The sequence below is a fragment of the Ambystoma mexicanum genome, chromosome 14 (assembly GCF_040938575.1).
Source record: "Ambystoma mexicanum isolate Mex_15411 chromosome 14, UKY_AmexF1_1, whole genome shotgun sequence".
In the NCBI taxonomy this organism is placed as follows: Eukaryota; Metazoa; Chordata; class Amphibia; order Caudata; family Ambystomatidae; genus Ambystoma; species Ambystoma mexicanum.
In genome coordinates, this window is record NC_090940.1 from 646,142,026 (window position 1) to 646,154,093 (window position 12,068).

At 44.2% G+C, this 12,068-nt stretch overlaps 1 protein-coding gene across 1 annotated transcript in view; it reads right to left on the reverse strand.

Moving 5' to 3' along the window:
* Positions 1–12,068, reverse strand: part of LOC138527099 (protein ELYS-like) — a 510,654-nt gene that overhangs the window by 40,860 nt on the left and 457,726 nt on the right. The gene's annotated exons all lie outside the window — the stretch shown is intronic.

Consider the following 12,068-nt stretch of genomic DNA (forward strand, 5'->3'; position numbering starts at 1 on the left):
AAATGGCTACCCATGTAGTCAAATCGCCTCATACACCAAATGTGAAACCTCAAGAAAGGGGGAAGAAAAAGAACCAAACTAATTGGAAACCCCTATAGACAGCAACAAACTGTCTGGGTATCGCCACACAAGGGATACGCACTCAAAGGCATACAGGGGACAAATGAGTGACAACATTAGCACACAGAGGGGAGTCCCCCAGATGAACCATTTCAAATCAACTATAATGGCCTAGCTCTAATTTAAACTAGGTCACATTTCGTGAAATGTATACATCACCTCACAAAATGAAGATTACACAGAGTACCAGATTTTTCATTTAATAAAAATTGTTTTCATAATTTAATTACGTAGGCCATAGGTCCTACGTGCAATAGTCATAAAAAACACCACACAAAGACATGTATCAAATGTGGAAAATATGTACAGTGCATCAATTAGCAATTACATGTGTAATTATAAAAACACGGATGGCACCGCCAGGGTTTTGTGTCACTGAGCTGGGAGGGCACATATTCTAACTGCCTATCCCTATCTGGCTAACAAGTCACAGATATTCTCTGCATGGCAGTGTCACCCGATGACAATGCTACAACTAATTAGACATGGCACATAAAAATTGCGTCTGACCAACACACACACATCCCGGGTCTGACAATGCTACAACTAATTAGACATGGCACATAAAAATTGCGTCTGACCAACACACACACATCCCGGGTCTACGTCCGTTGTGGCGTTGATGAGCCACATCACCAAACTCGATTGTGCGGAATGGTGTACCGGGCGTTTCGGCAGGGCATTAATTCTGCTGCCTTCATCGGGACCCCAACGGGAATGGAGTTCTGTGGATGTGATAAATTGTAATGTTACTGGCCTATACAACCAAATACACATATCATCAGCAACTCAAGGAATAACTGCTTACAGTTACTGGTGCAATTAACTAACAACAACATATTAGTGGTGGGGGAATTCTCCACCTATAGAAAACCCCAAACTCCTGTGTATTGGAGGAAATCCACCCTAGAACAGAGTGGTAACAAAAATATAGAAACAACCTCCACCAAGCCGAATTAATCACCGTGCCCATCTCTATTGCAAGCAGGAGAAGGGCAGAAAAGACAACACTCACCGAAAAACGTGAAAGAAAAGGAAAAAAAATATACAGCCTAATAGTATAATTCCCCAAAGGGGCGAAATGAGGTGCTACTGTGTCAAAATGTATGCATGCCGAGAGAGCCCAAACCCCCTCGACCCAAAGTGAGGAGGTATACCGGACCTTCCGTCATGCACAAATAGGGCTAACAATGGCCCAGTACTTACTAAGAATGGTAAGGTGGCGGCCCCATAACGCATTTCAGAAGCCGAAAAAATGGCGTGGAGGCCCAAAGGAGTGCCTCCTCATCGGCTCATCTGAAACCACAGGACCAAGTTGAAACACACATAAATCAATATATAAGCCAGAGCCCTACTAACAAGAACAAAGCCAAAAGTGGGAGATTTACCTGCAGCTGTAGAACGAAGCAGGTGATAGGAGATAATCAATCTCACGGCCGACACAAGATATCGAGGACCGGTAGTGCCGCTCTTGGGGGAACAATGTCACATGACCACTACCCCGACTGTAGACGGGAGAGAGGAGCCCTGTGCCGTTCGTTCCTGCAGGAAAGACGCAGAAAAATATGCCGTTTCAGAGAAATGTAAATTCGAAATATATTGGAACTTAACCATATCTTAAAATCGTAAAAGCCACAGGCTTGCATATAAGTGTGTGACGTAATCCGCTCCTCACGAAAAATCTACCCCGCGCGGTCTTATCCACGCGTGTCCCATTTCTACATTCATATTGTTATAACAAATGCATGGGGTAGGCACCTACCTAGGGAGGGCCCACAATCCGAACGGAGCCCTACAGTTGAGGTTGTTGGTCTGAGCCGATGACGACCCGCGCCGTGATCTCATGGACTCAGGCTCAGTACGTGCTCGGAGGTGAACTCTCCACTTGCCGTATCTGAAAATCGGCACAGAGGAAGGGACCCAACGTTGCCTAGGCAACGTGTGTAAAAATAGAAGTCGAGCACAAAACAGGCATAGAAAACGAAATAGGACTCAGGAAAAGGGGCTGGCTGTAAGCTGAGCTTAGCCAGAGTATCAGAACCTACCCCAAGGGGTCTCATACAGTCTTTATAGCCAGATTAATGTAAGTGTGGCGTCCCTGTACGGGGACCCCGCACACTGCTGTCGGTCCGCATGAAATCACCCCGAAGGATCACAGTCCGCATGAATCCGAAGCTACGGGGGCAGGGAAAACTATCTACACTTTGACTGGTAAGCATCACAATGTGTAGTGGGAAAAGAGGGTACATCGAAGGGAATCACCACCGAAGGGGGTTATTTTCATTTAAGCCCCGTTCTATGGTGTCCAATCTGTGTATCCACCTGGCTTCTGCTTGGTTAAGACTACGTGTCGAGATATTGTGTTTCGGTAGGGCCTCCAGAATCCACCAGAAGAGATCCTCAGGGGAATGACCTAATTGCATATAGTGAGAGACTAAGGGGGCCGTGATATTTTTACATCTGATGCGTGACCTGTGTTCCACAATACGTGTGTGGGCAGGTCTCCCGGTTTGGCCCACATACTTAAGATTACATGGGCACTGAATGCAATAAATAGCATTAGATGTTTTACAGTTTGTCATATCTCGGATGTCCCACTTCCTGTCTCTTACCTGGAAGTCCTTGATTTTTTTGGTGTACTTGCATACAGAGCAACCTCCACACGGGAAATGTCCTACAAGGGGCCGGAGATCCCATCCTGTAGTTCTATTTCTTGAAAGCCGTGGTTTCGAGTGCACAAAGAGATCTCTCAGGTTTTTCTGTCTAGTCATAGCAAAAAGTGGTGTTGGCTCATCACACAATTCCAGTTTAACCAGAGGCCAAAATGTTTTAATCAATTTCTTAACCGCATAAATATGCGTAGTATAAGGCAAAACACAGACAAGTTTTTCTTCTGTGGTGCGGACTTTGGGGGTAAGCAGGCATTCCCTCGGAGTAAATCTCGCCCTTTTAGCCGCCTTTAAGACCAATTTTCTCGGGTAGCCCCTAGCCACCAAGCGTGTGGTAAGGCTATCTGCATGGATGGTGTATTCATTGGTAGATGTGCAATTTCTGCGTAATCGCAGAAATTGGCCATATGGAAGATTCTCCTTCACTGCCCTCGGATGGAAACTCGAGAAATGGAGTAATGTATTTCTATCCGTGGGTTTTCTAAATAGCGAGCATTCTAAGTTGCCATCTCTTACATAGATTCTGAGATCTAGAAAGTGGATCTCTTTGGTACTTGAGCTAATCGTGAATTTAATCTCTGTGTGTTGTCTATTAATCCACGAGAAGAATTCCTGGAGAGCCGATGCTGGGCCCTGCCAGATAAGAAAAATGTCGTCAATGTACCGCCGCCAAAGTTTTATGTGATTTACAAACGGGTTGGTTTCAGCTAGTACAAAATGATGTTCCCTCATAGCCATGTATAATATGGCTAAGCTAGGCGCGAACGCCGCGCCCATCGCTGTTCCATGCGTTTGCACAAAGAATTGTTCCTTATATCGGAAATAATTCTTTTCCAAGGCCGTAGTAAGTAACTCTAAAATGAATTCTGTAGGGGTATTACGTGGTGATTCCTCAATCGAGAGGATTTCCCGTATACATTGAATCGCCTCCTGCTGGGGGATACTCGTATATAAAGCACATATGTCCAGTGTGACAAGGATTTCTTCCTCAATATTGAATGGTCTACCCTCGACCAGTCCTATAACTGAGGAGCTATCACGTAAGTAGGTGTTAGTGGCCTGACTAAGAGGCTGCAAGAATTTGTCAATATATTTACAGACTGGTTCGAGAACCGAACCGCAGCCCGCAACTATTGGGCGCCCCGGGGGGTTATCAGCATTCTTATGAATCTTCGGGATCGCATAGAATGTAGGGGTGCGCCCTTCCGACAGATTCAAAAAATCAAACTCATCTTTAGACAGCCAGCCCCGCTCGAGCGCAAGAGTGGTAGCTGACTGTATAGTCTGCCTAAGGTCCATACGTGGATCTTTCTTGATTTTCTTGTAACTGACCTTGTCATCCAATAGGTTCAGGACCATCGTATGGTATTGTTGTTGGTTGAAAACAACAATACCTCCACCCTTATCCGCTGGTTTAATAACCAATTCAGAGTCCTCCGATAGGGTTTTGATGGCTTGTCTCTCCAAGTTGGTCAGGTTATATCTGATAGATTGCTTCTTGTGTTCTAAATCTCGGACTCCCTTGAGGACACATTTCTCAAAGGTAAGGATCTCCTTAGTCACCTGGTTGTCGGTAGGTGTAAATGAAGACGGACCTTTTAATCCCGTATCAGAACTTTTTTCCAGTGGTTCTGAGTTCTTAAAAAAAGATTTTAGTCTAACTTTCCTCAGGAATTTTCTGATGTCTGTTTCAACTACAAACCAATCAGTGCGGGTAGTAGGAACAAATGAAAGTCCCTTTGTTAGAACATTTTTTTGTGCTTGTGTTAAAATTTTGCCCGACAAATTAAATATGGGTAAGTCAAGCTGGTCATCAATCTGATTTATCTCCTCCGGCGTTGCCGAGGCCTGTATGTCGGAGGAAACCACATGGGGGGCGGCGGATATTGAGGGCCCCAAAACTGGCCTTGTGGAGAACCTCTGCCTAAAAAAGGTTTGTAGCCCGGTTGCGGGGGCCCAAGGGGATACTGATTAGAGCCCTGGGACGAGTCACTGCCTGAGCTTGAGAAACTAACACGTGTCCCCTGTCTACGTACCCGGCCTCCTATTGAATTTTTACTATTTCTACTCTGGAGGAAATCAGCTGATAAATATGGATAAATGGTCTCCAATTTGAACTCTTGAATATCTTTAGATAATTTTTTGTTTTTTTTAGTTAGAGTCATATTTTTAAATTCTTCGAATAATTTTTGGACCTCCTTAAGTTTTTCCTGTGCATTGGCAATCACCGTACTGGTACGAAATTTAGTCTCTGCCTCATCCAATTCAATTTGTATCTGACTTGTGAGGCGTTGCGCCGTAGATATAGTGAGATACATGAGATTGCGACTACATTTCGTCGCAATAAAACTAAAGTTTGTTTTATACATCTCATCTTCTAAGAATAGACACGGTTCGTTTCTAACGACCAGGCCTGCCGGTATAATATTGGCCTTCAAATATTCCCGAAGGAAATGCCCATGTAATTCGGTACGAAAAGATTTTTTCTTTAGTTTAAGTAAATCTTCCCCCGATGATGTTTGGGGAACGTTGGCATCAGAGCTGCCTAGATCGAAAAAAGAAGGGCCTTTAAGAATATTTGTAATCTGTTCCTCCGTAAAGCTGAGCGTGGCCGCTTCCGCCATCTTGTCTTCAAAATAAAGGACAAGTGGCGCTAAGAAAAAAGGGGAAAAACAGGATACGTAAAGGGACACCACACATCCAAATAAGTACTGAGTCGAAGGAAAGAGGGCTCCCAGCAACAAACACACACCACCGACACAATCTCACCACAAAGTCCAAATGAAAAAATGGCTACCCATGTAGTCAAATCGCCTCATACACCAAATGTGAAACCTCAAGAAAGGGGGAAGAAAAAGAACCAAACTAATTGGAAACCCCTATAGACAGCAACAAACTGTCTGGGTATCGCCACACAAGGGATACGCACTCAAAGGCATACAGGGGACAAATGAGTGACAACATTAGCACACAGAGGGGAGTCCCCCAGATGAACCATTTCAAATCAACTATAATGGCCTAGCTCTAATTTAAACTAGGTCACATTTCGTGAAATGTATACATCACCTCACAAAATGAAGATTACACAGAGTACCAGATTTTTCATTTAATAAAAATTGTTTTCATAATTTAATTACGTAGGCCATAGGTCCTACGTGCAATAGTCATAAAAAACACCACACAAAGACATGTATCAAATGTGGAAAATATGTACAGTGCATCAATTAGCAATTACATGTGTAATTATAAAAACACGGATGGCACCGCCAGGGTTTTGTGTCACTGAGCTGGGAGGGCACATATTCTAACTGCCTATCCCTATCTGGCTAACAAGTCACAGATATTCTCTGCATGGCAGTGTCACCCGATGACAATGCTACAACTAATTAGACATGGCACATAAAAATTGCGTCTGACCAACACACACACATCCCGGGTCTGACAATGCTACAACTAATTAGACATGGCACATAAAAATTGCGTCTGACCAACACACACACATCCCGGGTCTACGTCCGTTGTGGCGTTGATGAGCCACATCACCAAACTCGATTGTGCGGAATGGTGTACCGGGCGTTTCGGCAGGGCATTAATTCTGCTGCCTTCATCGGGACCCCAACGGGAATGGAGTTCTGTGGATGTGATAAATTGTAATGTTACTGGCCTATACAACCAAATACACATATCATCAGCAACTCAAGGAATAACTGCTTACAGTTACTGGTGCAATTAACTAACAACAACATATTAGTGGTGGGGGAATTCTCCACCTATAGAAAACCCCAAACTCCTGTGTATTGGAGGAAATCCACCCTAGAACAGAGTGGTAACAAAAATATAGAAACAACCTCCACCAAGCCGAATTAATCACCGTGCCCATCTCTATTGCAAGCAGGAGAAGGGCAGAAAAGACAACACTCACCGAAAAACGTGAAAGAAAAGGAAAAAAATTATACAGCCTAATAGTATAATTCCCCAAAGGGGCGAAATGAGGTGCTACTGTGTCAAAATGTATGCATGCCGAGAGAGCCCAAACCCCCTCGACCCAAAGTGAGGAGGTATACCGGACCTTCCGTCATGCACAAATAGGGCTAACAATGGCCCAGTACTTACTAAGAATGGTAAGGTGGCGGCCCCATAACGCATTTCAGAAGCCGAAAAAATGGCGTGGAGGCCCAAAGGAGTGCCTCCTCATCGGCTCATCTGAAACCACAGGACCAAGTTGAAACACACATAAATCAATATATAAGCCAGAGCCCTACTAACAAGAACAAAGCCAAAAGTGGGAGATTTACCTGCAGCTGTAGAACGAAGCAGGTGATAGGAGATAATCAATCTCACGGCCGACACAAGATATCGAGGACCGGTAGTGCCGCTCTTGGGGGAACAATGTCACATGACCACTACCCCGACTGTAGACGGGAGAGAGGAGCCCTGTGCCGTTCGTTCCTGCAGGAAAGACGCAGAAATATATGCCGTTTCAGAGAAATGTAAATTCGAAATATATTGGAACTTAACCATATCTTAAAATCGTAAAAGCCACAGGCTTGCATATAAGTGTGTGACGTAATCCGCTCCTCACGAAAAATCTACCCCGCGCGGTCTTATCCACGCGTGTCCCATTTCTACATTCATATTGTTATAACAAATGCATGGGGTAGGCACCTACCTAGGGAGGGCCCTCAATCCGAACGGAGCCCTACAGTTGAGGTTGTTGGTCTGAGCCGATGACGACCCGCGCCGTGATCTCATGGACTCAGGCTCAGTACGTGCTCGGAGGTGAACTCTCCACTTGCCGTATCTGAAAATCGGCACAGAGGAAGGGACCCAACGTTGCCTAGGCAACGTGTGTAAAAATAGAAGTCGAGCACAAAACAGGCATAGAAAACGAAATAGGACTCAGGAAAAGGGGCTGGCTGTAAGCTGAGCTTAGCCAGAGTATCAGAACCTACCCCAAGGGGTCTCATACAGTCTTTATAGCCAGATTAATGTAAGTGTGGCGTCCCTGTACGGGGACCCCGCACACTGCTGTCGGTCCGCATGAAATCACCCCGAAGGATCACAGTCCGCATGAATCCGAAGCTACGGGGGCAGGGAAAACTATCTACACGTTGACTGGTAAGCATCACAATGTGTAGTGGGAAAAGAGGGTACATCGAAGGGAATCACCACCGAAGGGGGTTATTTTCATTTAAGCCCCGTTCTATGGTGTCCAATCTGTGTATCCACCTGGCTTCTGCTTGGTTAAGACTACGTGTCGAGATATTGTGTTTCGGTAGGGCCTCCAGAATCCACCAGAAGAGATCCTCAGGGGAATGACCTAATTGCATATAGTGAGAGACTAAGGGGGCCGTGATATTTTTACATCTGATGCGTGACCTGTGTTCCACAATACGTGTGTGGGCAGGTCTCCCGGTTTGGCCCACATACTTAAGATTACATGGGCACTGAATGCAATAAATAGCATTAGATGTTTTACAGTTTGTCATATCTCGGATGTCCCACTTCCTGTCTCTTACCTGGAAGTCCTTGATTTTTTTGGTGTACTTGCATACAGAGCAACCTCCACACGGGAAATGTCCTACAAGGGGCCGGAGATCCCATCCTGTAGTTCTATTTCTTGAAAGCCGTGGTTTCGAGTGCACAAAGAGATCTCTCAGGTTTTTCTGTCTAGTCATAGCAAAAAGTGGTGTTGGCTCATCACACAATTCCAGTTTAACCAGAGGCCAAAATGTTTTAATCAATTTCTTAACCGCATAAATATGCGTAGTATAAGGCAAAACACAGACAAGTTTTTCTTCTGTGGTGCGGACTTTGGGGGTAAGCAGGCATTCCCTCGGAGTAAATCTCGCCCTTTTAGCCGCCTTTAAGACCAATTTTCTCGGGTAGCCCCTAGCCACCAAGCGTGTGGTAAGGCTATCTGCATGGATGGTGTATTCATTGGTAGATGTGCAATTTCTGCGTAATCGCAGAAATTGGCCATATGGAAGATTCTCCTTCACTGCCCTCGGATGGAAACTCGAGAAATGGAGTAATGTATTTCTATCCGTGGGTTTTCTAAATAGCGAGCATTCTAAGTTGCCATCTCTTACATAGATTCTGAGATCTAGAAAGTGGATCTCTTTGGTACTTGAGCTAATCGTGAATTTAATCTCTGTGTGTTGTCTATTAATCCACGAGAAGAATTCCTGGAGAGCCGATGCTGGGCCCTGCCAGATAAGAAAAATGTCGTCAATGTACCGCCGCCAAAGTTTTATGTGATTTACAAACGGGTTGGTTTCAGCTAGTACAAAATGATGTTCCCACATAGCCATGTATAATATGGCTAAGCTAGGCGCGAACGCCGCGCCCATCGCTGTTCCATGCGTTTGCACAAAGAATTGTTCCTTATATCGGAAATAATTCTTTTCCAAGGCCGTAGTAAGTAACTCTAAAATGAATTCTGTAGGGGTATTACGTGGTGATTCCTCAATCGAGAGGATTTCCCGTATACATTGAATCGCCTCCTGCTGGGGGATACTCGTATATAAAGCACATATGTCCAGTGTGACAAGGATTTCTTCCTCAATATTGAATGGTCTACCCTCGACCAGTCCTATAACTGAGGAGCTATCACGTAAGTAGGTGTTAGTGGCCTGACTAAGAGGCTGCAAGAATTTGTCAATATATTTACAGACTGGTTCGAGAACCGAACCGCAGCCCGCAACTATTGGGCGCCCCGGGGGGTTATCAGCATTCTTATGAATCTTCGGGATTGCATAGAATGTAGGGGTGCGCCCTTCCGACAGATTCAAAAAATCAAACTCATCTTTAGACAGCCAGCCCCGCTCGAGCGCAAGAGTGGTAGCTGACTGTATAGTCTGCCTAAGGTCCATACGTGGATCTTTCTTGATTTTCTTGTAACTGACCTTGTCATCCAATAGGTTCAGGACCATCCTATGGTATTGTTGTTGGTTGAAAACAACAATACCTCCACCCTTATCCGCTGGTTTAATAACCAATTCAGAGTCCTCCGATAGGGTTTTGATGGCTTGTCTCTCCAAGTTGGTCAGGTTATATCTGATAGATTGCTTCTTGTGTTCTAAATCTCGGACTCCCTTGAGGACACATTTCTCAAAGGTAAGGATCTCCTTAGTCACCTGGTTGTCGGTAGGTGTAAATGAAGACGGACCTTTTAATCCCGTATCAGAACTTTTTTCCAGTGGTTCTGAGTTCTTAAAAAAAGATTTTAGTCTAACTTTCCTCAGGAATTTTCTGATGTCTGTTTCAACTACAAACCAATCAGTGCGGGTAGTAGGAACAAATGAAAGTCCCTTTGTTAGAACATTTTTTTGTGCTTGTGTTAAAATTTTGCCCGACAAATTAAATATGGGTAAGTCAAGCTGGTCATCAATCTGATTTATCTCCTCCGGCGTTGCCGAGGCCTGTATGTCGGAGGAAACCACATGGGGGGCGGCGGATATTGAGGGCCCCAAAACTGGCCTTGTGGAGAACCTCTGCCTAAAAAAGGTCTGTAGCCCGGTTGCGGGGGCCCAAGGGGATACTGATTAGAGCCCTGGGACGAGTCACTGCCTGAGCTTGAGAAACTAACACGTGTCCCCTGTCTACGTACCCGGCCTCCTATTGAATTTTTACTATTTCTACTCTGGAGGAAATCAGCTGATAAATATGGATAAATGGTCTCCAATTTGAACTCTTGAATATCTTTAGATAATTTTTTGTTTTTTTTAGTTAGAGTCATATTTTTAAATTCTTCGAATAATTTTTGGACCTCCTTAAGTTTTTCCTGTGCATTGGCAATCACCGTACTGGTACGAAATTTAGTCTCTGCCTCATCCAATTCAATTTGTATCTGAATTGTGAGGCGTTGCGCCGTAGATATAGTGAGATACATGAGATCGCGACTACATTTCGTCGCAATAAAACTAAAGTTTGTTTTATACATCTCATCTTCTAAGAATAGACACGGTTCGTTTCTAACGACCAGGCCTGCCGGTATAATATTGGCCTTCAAATATTCCCGAAAGAAATGCCCATGTAATTCGGTACGAAAAGATTTTTTCTTTAGTTTAAGTAAATCTTCCCCCGATGATGTTTGGGGAACGTTGGCATCAGAGCTGCCTAGATCGAAAAAAGAAGGGCCTTTAAGAATATTTGTAATCTGTTCCTCCGTAAAGCTGAGCGTGGCCGCTTCCGCCATCTTGTCTTCAAAATAAAGGACAAGTGGCGCTAAGAAAAAAGGGGAAAAACAGGATACGTAAAGGGACACCACACATCCAAATAAGTACTGAGTCGAAGGAAAGAGGGCTCCCAGCAACAAACACACACCACCGACACAATCTCACCACAAAGTCCAAATGAAAAAATGGCTACCCATGTAGTCAAATCGCCTCATACACCAAATGTGAAACCTCAAGAAAGGGGGAAGAAAAAGAACCAAACTAATTAGTGCTTTGAAGTTGGTCTTGAGTTTGTACTGTTCTCTGACAATTGTTAAGGAGTATGGGCACTAGCTGGCTTCCGTGCGTAGGTGTGATAATCTCGCTTGTCCAACTTCCTTCTATCACATGACTGGACACCATGAATTGAGCCTTTTCGTGTATTTGATTTTGTATTCAATAGTCCTCTGATGTCTTTGTTTTTTGCTTGGCCTCTCTGAAGAGGAGCTTCTGTTCTTTCACGTTACTTGTATCCAATGTCAGCCAATTGCAGTTTTATAAGAACTTGGCTTTCTTGGCTCAGTGAACTCCTTAGCTGAACTTTTATTCTGTTTAATTCAATTGCTTTTCTGAACTATGACACTTAAAATGGGGCCTTCTTGCTTCATTCAGTACTGCTTATATACGTAGTGGAAACATTCATCCTTTACTTTTCCATATATATATACATATATATATATAAGGGTATATATCAATATGTTGGCACGTGCCAGGGGCTAAGGACAAACGCACACAAAATGGAGCAGGTAACAGGGAAGTGCAAGTAAACACTCCCATCCCCAACCTTAAACACGTTTCACAGCACACAACCATCTGACATTCCACCCTCATGACAACTCACCAACAAAGGCCCTACAGTGATTGCCACTCCCCCCCCCAATAGGGGTATATATAGGTATATATCAATATGTTGGCACGTGATGTGGTCTAATCTATTTAAAAGCATGTGGCTAGCTTTATGATTGTGTTGCTGCTTGCGTTTCATTACATCTGTACATGTTTAAATTAACTAAGTATCTTCATCAGGTCTGTGGCATAAGTCTCTTCATCTTGATCCCAA